A 19435-nucleotide genomic window follows, 5' to 3' on the forward strand; every position below is an offset into this window, starting at 1 on the left:
TTGTTTTTTTTGTCTATATTTCTCAATTTTTTACTTTCATTCTTTAACTAAATATACTTTCCTGCAACCCGCCTCACCCAACGTGGAAAGGATTCTATTATTTCTTTATAACTTTCATCAAGAACCGTAAGCTGAAAATAGTGGCTACCTGTTATTAGTCACCGTTAGCATCTTCACCATTGTCCGTGGCCTACACTATCCACCAGCCAGCTCTAGCTCTAGCCTGGACAATTCGTCGGCCAGTCTGCACAGCGTGCTATCGACCCAGCGTGCTATCGACCCAGAGCTTATTGGACTTTCTGCCGGAATCACTGGACCCTAGCGCCGGATCATCACAACCAGCTAGCTAGCTGCAACCTGTTGTTGGCTGATTACCATTACCATTGCCCTATAGCAAGCACCAGTTAGCCTTGAGCTAGCCTCAGGCCCATCTCCCGGCTATCTACCTCTCTGTCAACCGGACGGGACCTCCTAGTGTTGACACTGAGCCCCGCCGATCCAACACGACTGGTTTGCCGACGAAATAGTCTGATGTGGTTTCAACAGGCTTCCCGTTGCGACGACCACGAAGATCCATATGCCAGCCCCGGCCCGCTAGCACACGCAAACTACAACTGTGCTCCCCTGCTAGCTGTGCTGAAGCACCAATTTGAACTGCTCTCGGACTCACATATTGCTGTTCACTGGACCTTATGATCACTCAGCTGCACAGCTGATGCCTGCTGGACTGTTCCTTTACACGGTACCCTGTCCTGTTTATTCTGTTTAGTCTTAGCCCAAACGTTATCGCTATTTCCAGTTGTGTCTTAGCTCTCTCTAATAACACATGTGACTGCTTTATGCCTCTCTCCCATGTCAATTATGCCTTGCCTATTGCTGTTTGGGTTAGTTCTTATTATACAATTTCAATGTAGAACCCCTAGTCCCTCTCAAACTGCCTCATATAGTTCCTTTGTTCCTCCCCCCATACACGCCGAGACCGGCTCAATCGATGCCTCCAATGACGCTATCTCTTTCATTGTTACCCAACGCTTAGGGTTACCTGAACTGTACTCATATCCTTCCATATCCTTTTCTGTACATAATGCCCTGAATCTTTTCTACAACGCCCGGAGAACTGCCCCCTTTATTCTATGTACCCAACGCACTAGAAGACCAGTTCTTAAAGCCTTTAGTCGTATCCTTATTCTAGTCCTCCTCTGTTCCTCTGGTGATGTAGAGGCTAACCCAGGCCCTGCAGCCCCCAGTATCACTCCTACTCCCCAGGAGCTATCATTTGTTGACTTCTGTAACCGTAAAAGTCTTGGTTTTCTGCACATAAATATCAGAAGCCTCCTTCCTAAGTTTGAGTTATTCACTGCGTTAGCACACTCCGCCAACCCTGATGTTCTAGCAGTGTCTGAATCCTGGCTTAGGAAGGCCACCAAAAATTCTGAAATTTCCATCCCCAACTATAACATTTTCCGTCTAGATAGAACTGCCAAAGGGGGTGGAGTTGCAATCTACTGTAGAGATAGCCTGCAGAGCTCCATCATACTATCCAGGTCTGTGCCCAAACAGTTTGAGCTTCTACTTCTAAAAATCCACCTTTCCAGAAATAAATCTCTCACTGTTGCCGCTTGCTACAGACCCCCCTCAGCCCCCAGCTGTGCCCTGGACACCATATGTGAATTGATTGCCCCCATCTATCCTCAGAGTTCGTACTGCTTGGTGACCTAAATTGGGATATGCTTAACACCCCGGCCATCCTACAATCTAAACTAGATGCCCTCAATCTCACACAAATTATCAACGAACCTACCAGGTACAACCCTAAATCCGTAAACATGGGTACCCTCATAGATATCATCCTGACTAACTTACCCTCTAAATACACCTCCACTGTCTTCAACCAGGATCTCAGCGATCACTGCCTTATTGCCTGCGTCCGTAACGGGTCCGCGGTCAAACGACCACCCCTCATCACTGTCAAACGCTCCCAAAAACACTTCAGCGAGCAGGCCTTCCTAATTGACCTGGCCCAGGTATCCTGGATGGATATAGATCTCATTCCGTCAGTAGAGGATGCCTGGTTGTTCTTTAAAAGTAATTTCCTCTCAATCTTAAATAGACATGCCCCATTCAAAAAATACAGAACTAAGAACAGATATAGCCCCTGGTTCTCCTCAGACTTGACTGCCCTTGACCAGCACAAAAACATCCTGTGGCGTACTGCATTAGCATCAAATAGCCCCCGCGATATGCAACTTTTCAGGGAAGTTAGGAACCAATATACACAAGCAGTTAGGAAAGCAAAGGCTAACTTTTTCAAACAGAGATTTGCATCCTGTAGCACTAACTCCAAAAAGTTTTGGGACACTGTAAAGTCCATGGAAAATAAGAGCACTTCCTCCCAGCTGCCCACTGCACTGAGGCTAGGAAACACTATCACCACCGATAAATCTACAATAATCGAGAATTTCAACAAGCATTTTGCTACGGCTGGCCATGCTTTCCACCTGGCTACCACTACCCCGGCCTCCAGCTCTGCACCCTCCGCTGCAACTTGCCCATGCCCCCCGCTTCTCCTTCACACAAATCCAGACAGCTGATGTTCTAAAAGAGCTGCAAAATCTGGACCCCTACAAATCATCTGGGCTAGACAATCTGGACCCTTTCTTTCTAAAACTAGCCGCCGAAATTGTCGCAACCCCTATTACTAGCCTGTTCAACCTCTCTTTTGTAACGTCTGAGATCCCCAGAGATTGGAAAGCTGCCGCGGTCATCCCCCTCTTTAAAGGGGGTGACACTCTAGATCCAAACTGTTACAGACCCATATCCATCCTGCCCTGCCTTTCAAAAGTTTTTGAAAGCCAAGTCAACAAACAGATCACCGACCATTTCGAATCCCACCGTACCTTCTCCGCTATGCAATCCGGTTTCCGAGCTGGTCATGGGTGCACTTCAGCCACGCTCAAGGTCCTAAACGATATTATAACCGCGATCGATAATAGACAGTACTGTGCAGCCGTTTTCATTGACCTGGCCAAGGCTTTCGACTCTGTCAACCACCGCATTCTTATTGGCAGACTAAATAGCCTTGGTTTCTCAAATGACTGCCTCGCCTGGTTCACCAACTACTTCTCAGATAGAGTTCAATGTGTCAAATCGGAGGGCCTGTTGTCTGGACCTATGGCAGTCTCTATGGGTGTGCCACAGGGTTCAATTCTTGGGCCAACTCTTTTCTCTGTGTATATCATTGACGTCGCTCTTGCTGCTGGTGACTCTCAGATCCACCTCTACGCAGACGACACCATTTTGTATACATCTGGCCCTTCATTGGACACTGTGTTAACAAACCTCCAAACAAGCTTCAATTCCATACAACACTCCTTCAGTAGCCTCCAACTGCTCTTAAACACTAGTAAAACTAAATGCATGCTCTTCAACCGAACGCTGCTTGCACCCGCCCACCCGACTAGAATCACTACTCTAGACGGGTCTGACCTAGAGTATGTGGACAACTACAAATATCTAGGTGTCTGGTTAGACTGTAAACTCTCCTTCCAGACTCACATTAAGAATCTCCAATCCAAAGTTAAATCTAGAATCGGTTTCCTATTTCGCAACAAAGCCTCCTTCACTCATGCTGCCAAACATGCCCTCGTAAAACTGACTATCCTACCGATCCTTGACTTCGGCGATGTCATTTACAAAATAGCCTCCAACACTCTACTCAGCAAATTGGATGTTGTCTATCACAGTGCCATCCGTTTTGTCTCCAAAGCCCCATATAATACCCACCACTGTGACCTGTACGCTCTTGTTGGCTGGTCCTCACTACATATTCGTCGCCAAACCCACTGGCTCCAGGCCATCTATAAATCACTGCTAGGCAAATCCCCGCCTTATCTTAGCTCATTGGTCACCATAGCAACACCCACCCGTAGTCTGTGCTCCAGCGGGTATATCTCACTGGTCATCCCCAAAGCCAACACCTCCTTTGGCCGCAATTCCTTCCAGTTCTCTGCTGCCAATGACTGGAACAAATTGCAAAAATCTCTGAAGCTGGAGACACTTATCTCCCTCACTAACTTTAAGCATCAGTTGTCAGAGCACCTTACCGATCACTGCACCTGTACACAGCCCATCTGAAATTAGCCCGCCCAACTACCTCATCCCTATATTGTTATTTATTTTGCTCATTTGTACCCCAGTATCTCTATTTGCACATCATCTCTTGCACATCATTCCAGTGTTAATACTAAATTGTAATTATTTTGCACTATAGCCTATTTTATTGCCTTACCTCCATAACTTGCTAAATTTGCACACTGTATATTATATGTATTTCTGTTGTATTTTTGACTTTGTTTTGTTTTACCCCATATGTAACTCTGTGTTGTTGTTTTTATCGCACTGCTTTGCTTTATCTTGGCCAGGTCGCAGTTGTAAATGAGAACTTGTTCTCAACTGGTTTACCTGGTTAAATAAAGGTGAAATAAAAAAAAAATATTTAAAAAACTCTCGCTCTCTTGAAGACGGAAGGGACATAGCCAGCGGTCAAGGATGAGTTGATCAGCGAGGTGAGATAGGGGAGAAGGTCACCGGAGATGGTCTGGAGAAGAGAGGAGGGGATGGGGTCAAGCGGGCAGGTTGTTGGGCGGCCTGCAGTCACAAGTCGCAAGATTTTATCTGGAGAGAGAGGGGAGAAAGAAGTCAAAGCATAGGGTAGGGCAGTGTGAGCAGGACCAGCAGTGTCATTAGACTTAACAAACGAGGATCGGATGACGTCAACCTTCTTTTCAAAGTGGTTGACGAAGTCATCCACAGAAAGAGAGGAGGGGGGAGGATTCAGCAGGGAGGAGAATGTGGCAAAGAGCTTCCTAGGGTTAGAGGCAGATGCTTGGAATTTAGAGTGGTAGAAAGTGGCCTTAGCAGCAGAAACAGATGAAGAAAATGTAGAGAGGAGGGAGTGAAAAGATGCCAGGTCGGCAGGGAGTTTAGTTTTCTTCCATTTCCGCTCCGCTGCCCGGAGCTCTGTTCTGTGAGCTCGCAATGAGTCATCAAGCCACGGAGCTGGAGGGGAGGACCGAGCCGGCCGGGAGGATAGGGGACACAGAGAGTCAAAGGATGCAGAAAGGGAGGAGAGGAGGGTTGAGGAGGCAGAATCAGGAGATTGGAGGGAGAAGGATTGAGCAGAGGGAAGAGATGATAGGATGGAAGAGGAGAGAGTAGTGGGAGAGAGAGAGCGAAGGTTGCGGCGGCGCATTACCATCTGTGTAGGGGCAGAGTGAGTAGTGTTGGAGGAGAGCGAGAGAGAAAAGGATACAAAGTAGTGGTCGGCGACATGGAGGGGAGTTGCAGTGAGATTAGTAGAAGAGCAGCATCTAGTAAAGATGAGGTCAAGCGTATTGCCTGCCTTGTGAGTAGGGGGGGACGGTGAGAGGGTGAGGTCAAAAGAGGAGAGGAGTGGAAAGAAGGAGGCAGAGAGAAATGAGTCAAATGTAGACGTAGGGAGGTTGAAATCCCCCAAAACTGTGAGGGGTGAGCCATCCTCAGGAAAGGAACTTATCAAGGCGTCAAGCTCATTGATGAACTCTCCAAGGGAACCTGGAGGGCGATAGATGACAAGGATATTAAGCTTAAATGGGCTAGTGACTGTGACAGCATGGAATTCAAATGAGGAGATAGACAGATGGGTTAGGGGGAAAATTGAGAATGTCCACTTGGGAGAGATGAGGATTCCTGTGCCACCACCCCTCTGACCAGATGCTCTCGGGGTATGCGAGAACACATGGTCAGACGAGGAGAGAGCAGTAGGAGTAGCAGTGTTTTCAGTGGTAATCCATGTTTCCGTCAGCGCCAGGAAGTCGAGGGACTGGAGGGTAGCATAGGCTGGGATGAAGTCAGCCTTGTTGACAGCAGAACGGCAGTTCCAGAGGCTGCCTGAGACCTGGAACTCCAGGTGTGGGGTGCGTGCAGGGACCACCAGGTTAGAGAGGCAGCAGCCACGCGGTGTGAGGCGTTTGTGTAGCCTGTGCGGAGAGGAGAGAACAGGGATAGGCAGAGGCATAGTTGACAGGCTGTAGCAAATGGCTACAATAATGCAGAGGAGATCGGAATGAAATGAACTAAACATCTGGGAAAGGAGAGAGTAAAAACAAAAACTCCCAAATATAACTATCCCAACTTCACCTCAGAAACTATAATTGTTTCACTGAACCACCCGAATAAAACTCTCCCAACTTCCACTTTAGAAATTAGAATTGTTGTGAACTACAGCGGTTCAATGTTTCAAGGAATAGACTCAACTTACTTTATTCAGCTAGCTAACTATGACGCTATAGCTAACTAGCATGCTAGCATCCAATAACACGCAGTTTAGCACCAATACTTGGTTACAACAAACTACCAATAGTGTGTTAACACACTAAACAGATAATTCGTGTCCGTGTCTAGTTCCTTTCATAACGCAGCAATAATTAAATGTTGGCTAGCTAGCACAAATATATTGTATTTAGCTGCTACAGTACAGCTAGCTGGTCGTGTTGGCTAGCTAGCAATGGCTGCTGTGTTGACTTTGTTTGAATAACGCCGGCGCTGCGAACAAATGTAGCTGGCTAAAAGGATATTGTATTTAGTTGCTACCGTTGCTAATAGCTACTCGCCAGCTAGTCCAGGAGGTGAGTTAGCTAGCTAGCTAGCTTCGTGCTACACCCGGCACCGCCGAATACAATGCTAACCTACAATAACTACCCACAACAGCCCACGATGCCTACCTATAATACCTAATAATATACAGCCCACGATGCCTACCTATAATACCTAACTACAATCTAAATACATAGTTTAAGCCTTACTCGACAAAGCCCAAGCTATGTATAAAGCCAAACTTACCCGACGCCAGCTGTCTGGGTGGCAGACTGCAATCAGTAGCTGTAATTAAGTACAGTAGCTACCAACTACCTAACGTTAATGCCTCGGATAATGAGGTTAGAAAAACAGCTGAATGGTAGGCAGCTAGCTGGCTTAATTACAGGTACTCTTAAGCGTGAAATAACATTGGAAACAACTATCCACAGTTGCTAAAAGTTACCAGTAGCTACCCGCTAGCTAGCTAGCTTTGTTGGTCCAGGTAGTGGGTTAGCTAGCCTCGTGCTTCGCCGGGCTCCGCCGAATACAATACTTACCTACAATAATTACCTACAATAACCTACAATAACTACCTAAGTAAACTACCTACAATACCTAACTACAACTACCTACCTACAATCTAAATACATGGTTTAAGCTTTACTCAACACCATATAAGAAGCCAAGCTTACCTCCTGCTAGAGAAAACACAACCTCTCCCGACCTCAAAAAACTATGGGAACTTATATAGACAGGTATGTGCCTTTCCAAATCATGTCCAATCAATTGAATTTACCACATGTGGACTCCAATCAAGTTGTAGAAACATCTCAAGGATGATCAATGGAAACAGGATGCACCTGAGCTCAATTTCGAGTCTCATAGCAAATGTTCTGAATACTTGTGTAAATACATTTATTTATGTATTTTTATTTATTTGTATAAATGTGCAAACATTTCTAAAAACCTGTTTTCACTTTGTCATTTTGGGGTATTGTATGTAGAATGATGAGGATTTTATTTTATTTATCCATTTCAGAATAAGGATGTAACATAACAAAATGTGGAAAAAGTCAAGGGGTCTGAATACTTTCCGAATGCACTGTAGGTGTTAGGAGACGCAGATAGCTCTTTAGTACAGGTAGTCGACTGTCTTCCGTCTGTTTACTGTAAACACGTGCTGTAACATGGAGATATGGCCGTGTGGGAACACTAACCCTATAATGGTGTGTATCATTTTAACCTTTTGTTTTTGGAAAAGTATTTATTGCTGATATGAAAGATATCTTCCAAACCGTACCGCAAGCGATGCATGTTAATGTTCAGACCGAGCGTCAGGGCTCTAAACAAAACTCCACCGCACAGAAGACACCTTCTTCCAATGACTCTTATGTATAATGTAATGGAAATTAGAGTCATGATCAACGATTATCTCAGGGGAAGCAGTTGGAATACAAAACTATTTTGGGATAGTGAAATGTTTTGTTGTGGTTTTGGTTCTATACTCCAGCACGTTGTATTTGAAATGATACAAAGTGCAGACTGTCAGCTTTAATTTTAGGGTATTTTCATCCATATCGGGTGAATCGTTTAGAAATTACAGCACTTTTTGTACATTGTCCCCCCATTTTGGGGGACCAAAAGTATTGGGACAAATTCACCTATGTGTATTAAAGTAGTCAAAAGTGTAGTATTTGGTCCCATATTCTTAGCACGCAATGATTACATCAAGCTTGTGACTCTACAAACTTGTTGGATGCATTTGCTGTTTATTTTGGTTGTGTTTCAGATTATTTTGTGCCCAATAGAAATGACTGGTAAATAATGTATTGTGTCATTTTGGAGTCACTTATTGTAAATAAGGACATAATATGTTTATAAAGACTTCTACATTAATGTGGATGCTACCAGGATTACGGATAGTCCTGATGAATTGTGAATAAAGATGAGTGAGAAAGTTACACTCACAAATATCATACCCCCAAAGCGTGCTAACCTCTCATCATTACAAAAACAGGGGAGGTTAGCATTTGTTTGGGGGGGGGGGGGGATAAGGGCTATGTTGAGAGGTAGCTTGCAAGTAAGCATTTCCGCTGTATCCTGTGTATATGATGAATAAAATTGGATTTAATTTAATTTGATTAGATATTTGACAGTAAGGATGCTTGCCATTTCAGGAGACATAGTTCTAGATAAGAGTACACCAGGGCTATATCTCCGGATAAATTGGGCCAGGAGGGCTGTACTGCTCTGAGGTGGCAACAGACCTTCAAGTGGGTTGTTAAAAATGCTCTGTGGTATGCTGGGTATTTGGTGGCATCGATGAAGAGTGATGCAAAAAAACATGCTGCCAATCAGATGACTCTCAAGGAGTACCTGGAGGTCCCACCCCACCATCCAGCATCCAGTCCACACTTCTACCCGAATCAGTCCTCCGCTCCTGTACGGGCTACTCCACCACCAGCTGGGCCTCTGTCCGTGGCCTTGACACCTGTGCCTGGCTGGGCCTCTGTCCGTGCCCTCGACACCCATGCCCGGCACCTCCACACCTGTGCCCTGCTGGGCCTCTGTTCATGATCTCCACACATGTGCCTGCTGGGCCTCTGTCTTTGACCTCCACACCTATTCTCGGCTGTCCCTCAGTCAGCCCCGTCTTCTGCTCCTTACGGGCTGGGCATTCTGATGGAGCCAACGATCAGTCGCTCTCCATTTTCAGTTAAATACATATCATTGTAATTATTTGTGTTAAATTGTTTGTCCCTCTGTGGTGTTTATTTAACTGTATATACAGCATCATTTTTCATTAATGTATTACTCAACAGTATTCTCCCCTTCCTCTTAATTCACTCTGAGCACAAAAGCCCTTAGCTGAATTCTCTGATTACATTTTGATCAATTAATGTCAGTATTTGAATGCTCCATTGTATAAACTATTTTCCTGCTTGTGTGCTATGTGCACTGATTTCCAATAATTAGAGGATATGTGTCATTCTCACGTCTTCCTCCAATTATGTCTTCAATTACTTCCTTGATTTACAATCAAAACAATTTAGCTAACATTACGTTTTCGATGTGAACTTGATATTAAATTTATAGATTAAGCCATTTCTCTTATTTGTGATAAACAAATTTAAATCATGTGGTGTTTAGGCTTAACACATTTAGGCTACCCTTCTCTATCCTGAAGACGGTAAGCAGTTTCACAAAAAGAGACGGGTTTTCATTATAAAAACTTAAGGATGATGATGACAGATTTACGCGGTAAGAGGAACGAGGATTGTCGGAAGAAGCCCGATGCTTTTCTACGCTCAGATTTTCACGGTAAGGTTAAAGAAAGCATAAAAAACTACGATTCAAGGCTAAATACAACTGACGTGTCCGGATTCGATAAAGGGTTGGCATCGGCGAGAATGTTCATTCTTGGTAGAAAATGCCCCCTGAATTCGCTACAATTATTAGTTACTGGTGGCACGACCTCGACTAATGAGAGATATCCTTGTATCTTCCTGTAATTAGATGTTGCAGAAGAGTACGACTAGCTAGGTCATCATGCATTGTTAGTCAAAGATGTCATCCGAAATGTACATTATTTGGAGGAAGAACAAGTAATTGGCTACTATCAAACCGATGCATAACTTCATCTAAATTGTCAACGTTAGCTAGCTATGTATTTTCAAACAGCATAACGTGTGCATTTTTCTTGTGAAATTGTAAAAGGACTACACAGTCTCGTCTCTGCCGAAACCCGGGATCGAACCAGGGACCTTTAGATCTTCAGTCTAACGCTCTCCCAACTGAGCTATTTCGGCTGCCGTGGCGATTAAGAAACCAAGAGACTATTTGAACACCTCCAATGCATGATGGGATCTGGTATTCGTTTGTGTGCAATTTCAAATATATACCTGCAGAGGTCGACATAAGGCTAAAGATTGTAATGCGAAGCATAACTAAACTACAGTCGTGGTCAAAAGTTTTGAGAATGACACAAATATTAATTTTCACAAAGTCTGCTGCCTCAGTTTTTATGATGGCAATTTGCAAATACTCCAGAATGTTATAAAGAGTGATCAGATGAATTGCAATTAATTGCAAAGTCCCTCTTTGCCATGAAAATGAACTTAATCCCCAAAAAACATGTCCACTGCATTTCAGCCCTGCCACAAAAGGACCAGCTGACATCATGTCAGTGAATCTCGTTAACACAGGTTAGAGTGTTGACGAGGACAAGGCTGGAGATCACTCTGTCATGCTGATTGAGTTAGAATAACAGACTGGAAGCTTTAAAAGGAGGGAGGTGCTTGAAATCATTCTTCTTCCTCTGTTAACATTTACATTTACGTCATTTAGCAGACGCTCTATGGTTACCTGCAAGGAAACATGTGCCGTCATCATTGTTTTGTACAAAAAGGGCTTCACAGGCAAGGATATTGCTGCTAGTAAGATTGCACCTAAATCAACAATTTATCGGATCATCAAGAACTTCAAGGAGAGAGGTTCAATTGTTGTGAAGAAGGCGTCAGGGCACCCAAGAAAGCCCAGCAACCGCCAGGACCGTCTCCTAAAGTTCATTCAGCTGCGGGATCGGGGCACCACCAGTGCAGAGCTTGCTCAGGAATGGCAGCAGGCAAGTGTGAGTGCATCTGCACGCACAGTGAGGCAAAGACTTTTGGAGGATGACCTGGTGTCAAGAAGGGCAGCGAGGAAGCCACTTCTCTCCAGGAAAAACATCAGGGACAGACTGATATTCTGCAAAAGGTACAGGGATTGGACTGCTGAGGACTGGGGTAAAGTCATTTTCGCTGATGAATCCCCTTTCCGATTGTTTGGGGCATCCGAAAAAAGCTTGTCCGAAGAAGACAAGGTGAGCGCTACCATCAGTCCTGTGTCATGCCAACAGTAAAGCATCCTGAGACCATTCATGTGTGGGGTTGCTTCTCAGCCAAGGGAGTGGGCTCACTCACAATTTTGCCTAAGAACACTGCCATGAATAAAGAATGGTACCAACACATCCTCCGAGAGCAACTTCTCCCAACCATCCAAGAACAGTTTGGTGACGAACAATGCATTTTCCAGCATGATGGAGCACCTTGCCATAAGGCAAAAGTGATAACTAAGCGGCTCTGGGAACAAAACATCAACATTTTGGGTCCATGGCCAGGAAACTCCCCAGACCTTAATCCCATTGAGAACTTGTGGTCAATCCTCAAGAGGCGGGTGGACAAACAAAAACCCACAAATTCTGACAAACTCCAAGCATTGATTATGCAAGAATGGGCTGCCATCAGTCAGGATGTGGCCCAGAAGTTAATTGACAGCATGCCAGGGCGGATTGCAGAGGTCTTGAAAAAGAAGGGTCAACACTGCAAATATTGACTCTTTGCATAAACTTAATGTCAATAAAAGCCTTTGACACTTATGGAATGCTTGTAATTATACTTCAGTATACCATAGTAACATCTGACAAAAATATCTGAAAACATTGAAGCAGCAAACTTTGTGAAGACCAATACTTGTGTCATTCTCAAAACTTTTGACCACGACTGTACTGCACCGCATTACATAGCTACTCAAACGTTCTGTATAATTGTATTAAAATACTGTGTTACATTGTAAACAAAATACTATTGACCAAAAGGCTATGAAATACAATCTGGATAATACTAGATGTTTATGACAGGCAGTACCCACTAAGCATTTACCAACAGCGACATCTTTTAGATGTCTAATTGATTCAGATTAGGTCTGGTCCGGACTCACCTTGATTTGGCCCAAATATAGACGACTATATTTGGTTCAGATTTGGTCCGGTCTGGCCTTGATTTGGTCCAAACATAGACTTCTATGATTAGTTCAGTTTGGACAGCACAGTAAAGCACAGCAGAGTACAGTACAGCATAGTTCAGTGCAGTACAGCACAGTAGAGTATAGTACTGTATTGTACCCTATTTACTCTAATGTACTCTACTGTATTAAACTCTACTGTACTGTACTCTACTGGAAAAAAATATACTGTCTTGTACCGTACCATACCATACCATACTAAACTGTTCCGTACTGTACTGTGATGTTCAAACGTATTAAACATAGCCTAGAAGTCAGTGGAGGCTGCTGAGGGGAGGACGACTCATAATAATGGGTGGAACCGCACAAATGGAATGGCATCAAACACATGGAAACCATGTGTTTTATGTATTTGCTACCATTCCACTGATTCCGCTCCAGCCATTACCACGAGCCCATCCTCCCCAATTAAGGTGCCACCAACCTCCTGTGCTAGAAGTCTATGATTGATTCAGATTTGGTCTGGTCTGGACCAACCAAATGTGTACTTGTTTGGGGCGGAGGTCATTAGAATAATACCCAGCATGCTTTGCCCCTAAAACATTTTTTACATTTACATTTTCGTCAAACGGACTTACAGTCAGTGCATTCAACTAAGGTAGATAAACAACATACACAGTCATAGAAAGAAAAAAAAGAATCTGTAACCGTTACTGAAAATGTTATTGTTGGTTTGTACTGTAGGTTGGACTGCTTTGAACATGATTGCTGCCAGTTTAAAGCGTTTGAAAACGCTAAGATAACTGCATGTGACAGATGGGAGTAATAATAAATATTCTGTTGGCTCCTCTTTCCTATATTAATAGGATTGAAAAAGTATTATTGTGATATGATTACTTTACTGAGAATGTATGTGCAGTGTAAATTTGGCCATAGAATCAATGACCAAAAAAGTTGTCTGTAAATGACGTCTTTTCTACTTACATTCAGAACTGAAAATTAGCTTGATTTCAATGTCTGTAAAATAGGTATTTTCGTCATTTCCAACATCCATATAAGACGTCTTATTGACGTCCAGAGAAGACGTCTTTTCACCTTTCATTCAGCACATAAAATGCACCTGACATCAACGTCTGGAAAATACATCTAAATTAATTTTGCTTGCTGGGTAGTGCCTGCAGCTCGCTCTGTTGTTGGTTGTTGAACTGTTGCTCCTGTGCTTTGCATGCCCTGCAACAGCTACAGCCCACACACACAACTTCCTTTGACATGCTGAAGAGGCCTTTTTCTCCCATCTCCCACACCACACTTCAGCCTGTACTCAAACTGTAGATAGGCCTATTGCTCATAGCAACGGAGAGCCCATCATTTGTACACACACACACACACACACACTCCCCTTATATGAATAATGCATGTCAGCTTTGGCTTTTATTACAGTATGGGAAAAGGCAGTCTCAGAGAGCCTACAGTACAAATAGACCCACAGGCATTATTGTAAGTCTATTTCAAAGATATACATGGGTGCATGATTACATTCTGCATTTGAGTGTGCCTACAGTATGTGTCCGTTTGTGTAAGTGAGTGTGTGTGGCTGTGTATGTTCATCTGCCTGCAGCTTCAGGCCTCACAGCAGGCCTTCCCTTAGCCCATTTTTCTAATGAAGGAAATACTTCCATGAAGCACTGTAGCTCCACAGTCTTCAACTCCAAGCAATTTTTAACCATGTAGTCTAAGGCCTAGATTCAATCAGATCAAGCGTTAACCAGTGATAGCAGACAACCACATAGTGGATGTTTTGGCAGTGTCAGAGGTGGAACTGCATTGGAGCCTTCAAATCGGTTGGCAGATGCTCTTGCGATCAGTTTCACGAAGCCACACCCGCATTAGAAGTTTAGAACGAGAAAGTATAGGCTATAGAAATTATTACGCTCAAATTGAAAAATCATTAAACAAAATAATGAGGATTTCTATCATGGTAATCGAGGTGTAGTTTACATCTCACTTTCCGGTGTTTGAACTTGTAAACAAGGCTGCATGGGATTTCTGTTAATGCAACTCCATGCAGCCAATGGGAATGTCCGCTTTAGGTATAATGCCGTGAGCCACTTGTGGATTTGACAGCTCTAACTGCAGTTCCCCCTCTGACACAGTCAAAACAACCGTCATGCGGATATAGGCTAAAGTGGATCTGATTGAAAAGAGCCATAAAGTGTATTTATTCATTTAGCAATGTATGTGGTACCCATGTTTATTCAGAGATTAAATGTGCTTCCTATTGAAAAACCTATAGATGACAAGAACACAGGAGTAGAAAAGCCAGATAAAAAGGTGACTGACTGCAAACACAAGCACCAATACAATAGTCAAATGTATTGATATTGTCAGTGTCTTCTCTCTATATATATTCAGATACAAGAAAACAACACAATTAGAATTTATTCAATGAATACATGTGCGTATATAAACAAGGTGTGAGCATTCAGTAGGTCTACCATAAATACATCAGATTTGTCTCAGGTTTTATTACGATAAATCTAAAGGTGAAGGTCCTACACCACAGAACAGTGTTGTGCAGAAATCAAACACTAGCCCATAGTGTTGTTTAGTTTAGTTTTTACCTCATCTATACATGTTTAACTTCTTTCAGTCCTTTATTTTCATGTCTTATTTTTGTTACCCGTATGTGCAAATAACAAACAAAAAAAGTAAATATACCGGTAGTGCAAAAACCTACCTGTGTTTCATACAGGAAAATGATGGGGAAAACACTGTCCTGTTCAGTTACGCCGGCTCTAGGGACCTTTGTATCTGCAAAGGTGTTGAATTAGTTTGACACAGGGGCTGACAAGATCACTCTTTGTTACATGACCAAATGATGTGGGGATCAATAGACAAGGTGGAAATCACATTGAATAAATCATGACAATGTCTATTTAATTTACAGCACACCGCAATAAATAAATATCAATACATGATTACAAATTCAGTGCCAAAGAGTGGACACATTTATGAGCTTTATGGAAGTTGATCTGTCAATATTAAAACATCTGTTTACTACAAACTATCCAACACAACACTGTCTATTACATACAGCAGTAAGTTCTTTACCCCCCTCCTCTATTTACACATGAATAGATGATAGTGTTCACAATACGTACGTCTTAGAAAAAAAGGTGCTATCTAGAACCTAAAAGGTTTCTTCGGTTGTCCCCATAGGAGAACCCTTTGAAAACTCCTTTACACAGAGGGTTCTACATGGAACCCAAAATAGTTCTACCTGGAATCCAAAAGGGTTCTACCTGGAACCCAAAAGGGTTATCCTATAGGGACAGCCGAAGAAACCTTTTGAAACCCTTTTTTTCTATGAGTGTAGTTCAATCTTATACTATATCAGGAAGGATATATACATGTACTTATATTCTCATTCAGAATCAATGAGTCATTCTTAATAGAATTAAGGCATGGGTAACCTTTAGCAGATCCAAAGGATCTGTATTTGTCTATCTATGAGTGTCAATGGTCTTGTGTTGCCTTGGAAGCTGCCTTTGAATGCTTGAGTGGGTGGCATTCTAATCCTCTGCTGGCTAAATAGACTCATACTGTAGAGAAGTTACATAAGCATCTAGGGAGTGTAGTCAATGATATACAGTATATGTTTCCATTTGTAAACAGACACTTGGGTATAAGAAAGATGACAAATCTTGATCTGTCATTGTCTTGCATGCTTTGTTTGTTCTAACAAGGAATTTATTAGTATTGGGGGCAGAGTAAGGTGGCTGAGGACACAGATGCAACAACAGGGTTGGACTATAGTGCTGCTAGAGGTGTTACTGAAATCCAGCACTGGTTTGCTGGTGGTTATATTCTAGTATGTCACCGAGGTGGATCCTACATTGTATAATTTACAATTCGCTAAGCCCCGCCACAGAATTTTGGCCAACTAATTGCAACGCGCCGTTGGATAGCAACTGTCTCTTAACACTGAGGTATATATTAGAAATACTTAAAGAAATGAGATGGGGAAACTCCATTCGATTCGTATTAATACCCATTGTGTACATTGCCCGCCCGTACGTTGTGAAGGGGCCACGCGTTGCATTCTGGGCGATTCTTGGACAAGGAGTGAATGGGCGTCAATTGGGTGCTAGCTCAAAAAGACAACATTAGCATGAATTACGTTAACAAAAAGAATAACATTGCACATCTTTTCCAGGATGGGAGATAATTACCATATAGCTTTGAAATCGTGACATTCGGTACTTTCGAGGAAAATGGGAAGGTTTCTCGACTCATACCCTGACTTTTAGAAGGGATTGCATGACAACGTGAAGTCAATTGATCAACAATCTGCGGGGCGGGGCGTTATACGTTCCTCCATTCATTGGCCATTGAGATTCCCATCACATTTCTTAAAGTATTTCTGGTATATATTAACTGGAAACAGCGTCCAAATTGGACGACCGTTGTTTTCAACGTAATCTACTCACTTTTGCATACGCCGTTTTGTGACTGTTGCCATCTTTCTACATCGGGTTTTAGCAGGAAGACTATGCCTGCGCACTAGCACTTTGTGCGCACTGGACAGACAGCGGTATCACAGATAGAACAATGAGACAGATATTTCACCGGATGTATAAATGTGAAGCATCCGCTTAGCGTTTCCACTCACTACCAAATATGGTAGTGAGAGGAAGCCCAGGAAGATGGAACGAGATGGATTTTGTCCGAAATGTTCTCATCGATTAAACATTTGATCTCAATACAGTTCCCAAAACTAAAATCTGTTATGTAAAACATCGCATTTTTTAGAAAGAGTGCAAGGTGAATTGAGTTATTGCACATGCGCACATCAGAGTAGGCGTTCCCTAACGGAAATGCGCAAATGTTTGCTAGAACGCGCCAATAGTATCTCGCTAGCTTGTGCTTGGCTCTGCCCACCTCCTTGCTTGTTCTGCCCACCACGATTAATTTGTTCCCGTTTTAAACGACAGGCTGTGGTCTATCTTGAGTTAGTTATAAAATTATTTGGCGGTATCAGCACAACAAACCAAATGGCTCTTCCCCCTGGCCAGCTGGTTCATGATGTTAGAGCATCAATACAAAATGTTAATATCGTCGCCTGTGAGTGATAGAAAATACATCGGGCTCAGTGACAATTATTTTGATAATTCAATGAATGTTTTTTGCACAAAGGTGATGACTAAAGTGTCTTATTAGGAATTTTCAAATTTGACTTCTATATGGGGCCGTCCATGGGAATTGTCTTTCTGGGCCAGACTTCAGTTAAACTGCAATAACTAAGTACTCTACATGTACAGTATATAATATATATAAATATATTATATATATAAATATATATAAAGTCCTCTGGGAATAGACTGGAACCCAGGAGCCTTGTGGTGCATTCAAGACTACTTGGAACTCGGAAAGTCTGACATTTACGACTTGGAAACTCGTTGTAGAAAGATGCGGCCTGAGTTTCCCACTTGGAAACGATCAGAATTAGGGTTGCAAAGCTACCGGTAGTTTACCAAACTTACCAGAATCGTCAGTAATTTTGGTAATTAACAGAAAATCTATGGCAATCTATTGTAACTTTGGTAATGTATACTTCAGTATTTTTTTAAATTCATATACACTACCAGTCAAACGTTTGGACACACCTACTCATTCAAGGGTTTTTCATAATTTTTTTACAATTTTTCACATTGTAGAATAATAATGGAGACATCAAATCTATGAAATAACACAAATGGAATCATGTATTTACCAAAAAAGTGTTAAACAAATCAAAATATATTTTCTATTTGAGATTCTTCAAATAGCCACCCTTTGCCTTGATGACAGCTTTGCACACTCTTGGCATTCTCTCAACCAGCTTCATGAGGTATTCACCTGGAATGCATTTCAATTAACAGGTGTGCCTTCTTAAAAGTTAATTTGTGGAATGTCTTTCCTTCTTAATGCGTTTGAGCCAATCAGTTGTGTTCTGACAAGGTAGGGGGGTATACAGAAGATAGCCCTATTTGGTAAAAGACCAAGTCCATATTATGGCAAGAACAGCTCAAATAAGCAAAGAGAAACGATAGTACATAATTTCTTTAAGACATGATGGTCAGTCAATCCGGAAAATTTGAAGAAAGTTTCTTCAAGTGCAGTCACAAAAACCATCAAGCGCTATGATGAAACTGGCTCTGATGAGGACCGCCACAGGAATGGAAGACCCAGAGTTACCTCTGCTTTAGAGGATAAGTTCATTAGAGTTACCAGCCTCAGAAATTGCAGCCCAAATAAATACTTCACAGAGTTCAAGTAACAGACATCTCAACATCAACTGTTCAGAGGAGACCGTGTGAATCAGGCCTTCATGGTCGAATTGCTGCAAAGAAACCACTACGAAAGGACACCAATAATAATAAGAGACTTGCTTGGGCCAAGAAACACGAGCAATGGACATTAGACCGGTGGAAATTTGTCCTTTGGTCTGAAGTACAAATTGGAGATTTTTGGTTCCAACCACCATGTCTTTGTGAGATGCGGTGTGGGTGAACGGATGATCTCTGCATGTGTATTTCCCACCGTAAAGCATGGAGGTTGAGATGTTATGGTGTGGGGGTGCTTTGCTGGTGACACTGTCTGTGATTTATTTAGAATTCAAGGCACACTTAACCAGCATGGCTACCACGGCATTCTGCAGCGATACGCCATCCCATCTGGTTTGGGCTTAGTGGGACTATCATTTGTTTTTCAACAGGACAATGACCCAACACACCTCCAGGCTGTGTAAGGGCTATTTTACCAAGAAGGAGAGTGATGGAGTGCTGCATCAGATGACCTGGCCTCCACTATCGCCCGACCTCAACCAAATTGAGATGGTTTGGGATGAGTCGGACCGCAGAGTGAATGAAAAGTCCTCAGCATATGTGGGAACTCCTTCAAGACTGTTGAAAAAGCATTCCAGGTGAAGCTGGTTGAGAGAATGCCAAGAGTGTGCAAAGCTGTCATCAAGGCAAAGGTTGGCTATTTGAAGAATCTC

The 19435-nt window shown here is 42.8% G+C and overlaps 1 long non-coding RNA gene and 1 other non-coding gene across 2 annotated transcripts; both read right to left on the bottom strand.

Annotated features, from left to right (window-relative positions):
* Positions 1-10351: 10351 nt before the first annotated feature.
* Positions 10352-10424, bottom strand: trnaf-gaa. Its single transcript has one exon. It is a non-coding gene; the product is annotated as a tRNA-Phe (tRNA).
* A 3395-nt stretch (positions 10425-13819) lies between these two features.
* On the bottom strand, positions 13820-17032 carry LOC121578222. The gene is made up of 3 exons (XR_006002749.1): positions 16887-17032; positions 15134-15207; positions 13820-14794 (listed from the first exon to the last, which is right to left on the bottom strand). It is a non-coding gene; the product is annotated as an uncharacterized LOC121578222 (long non-coding RNA).
* Positions 17033-19435: the final 2403 nt, after the last annotated feature.

This window comes from Coregonus clupeaformis, chromosome 12 (assembly GCF_020615455.1).
Source record: "Coregonus clupeaformis isolate EN_2021a chromosome 12, ASM2061545v1, whole genome shotgun sequence".
In the NCBI taxonomy this organism is placed as follows: Eukaryota; Metazoa; Chordata; class Actinopteri; order Salmoniformes; family Salmonidae; genus Coregonus; species Coregonus clupeaformis.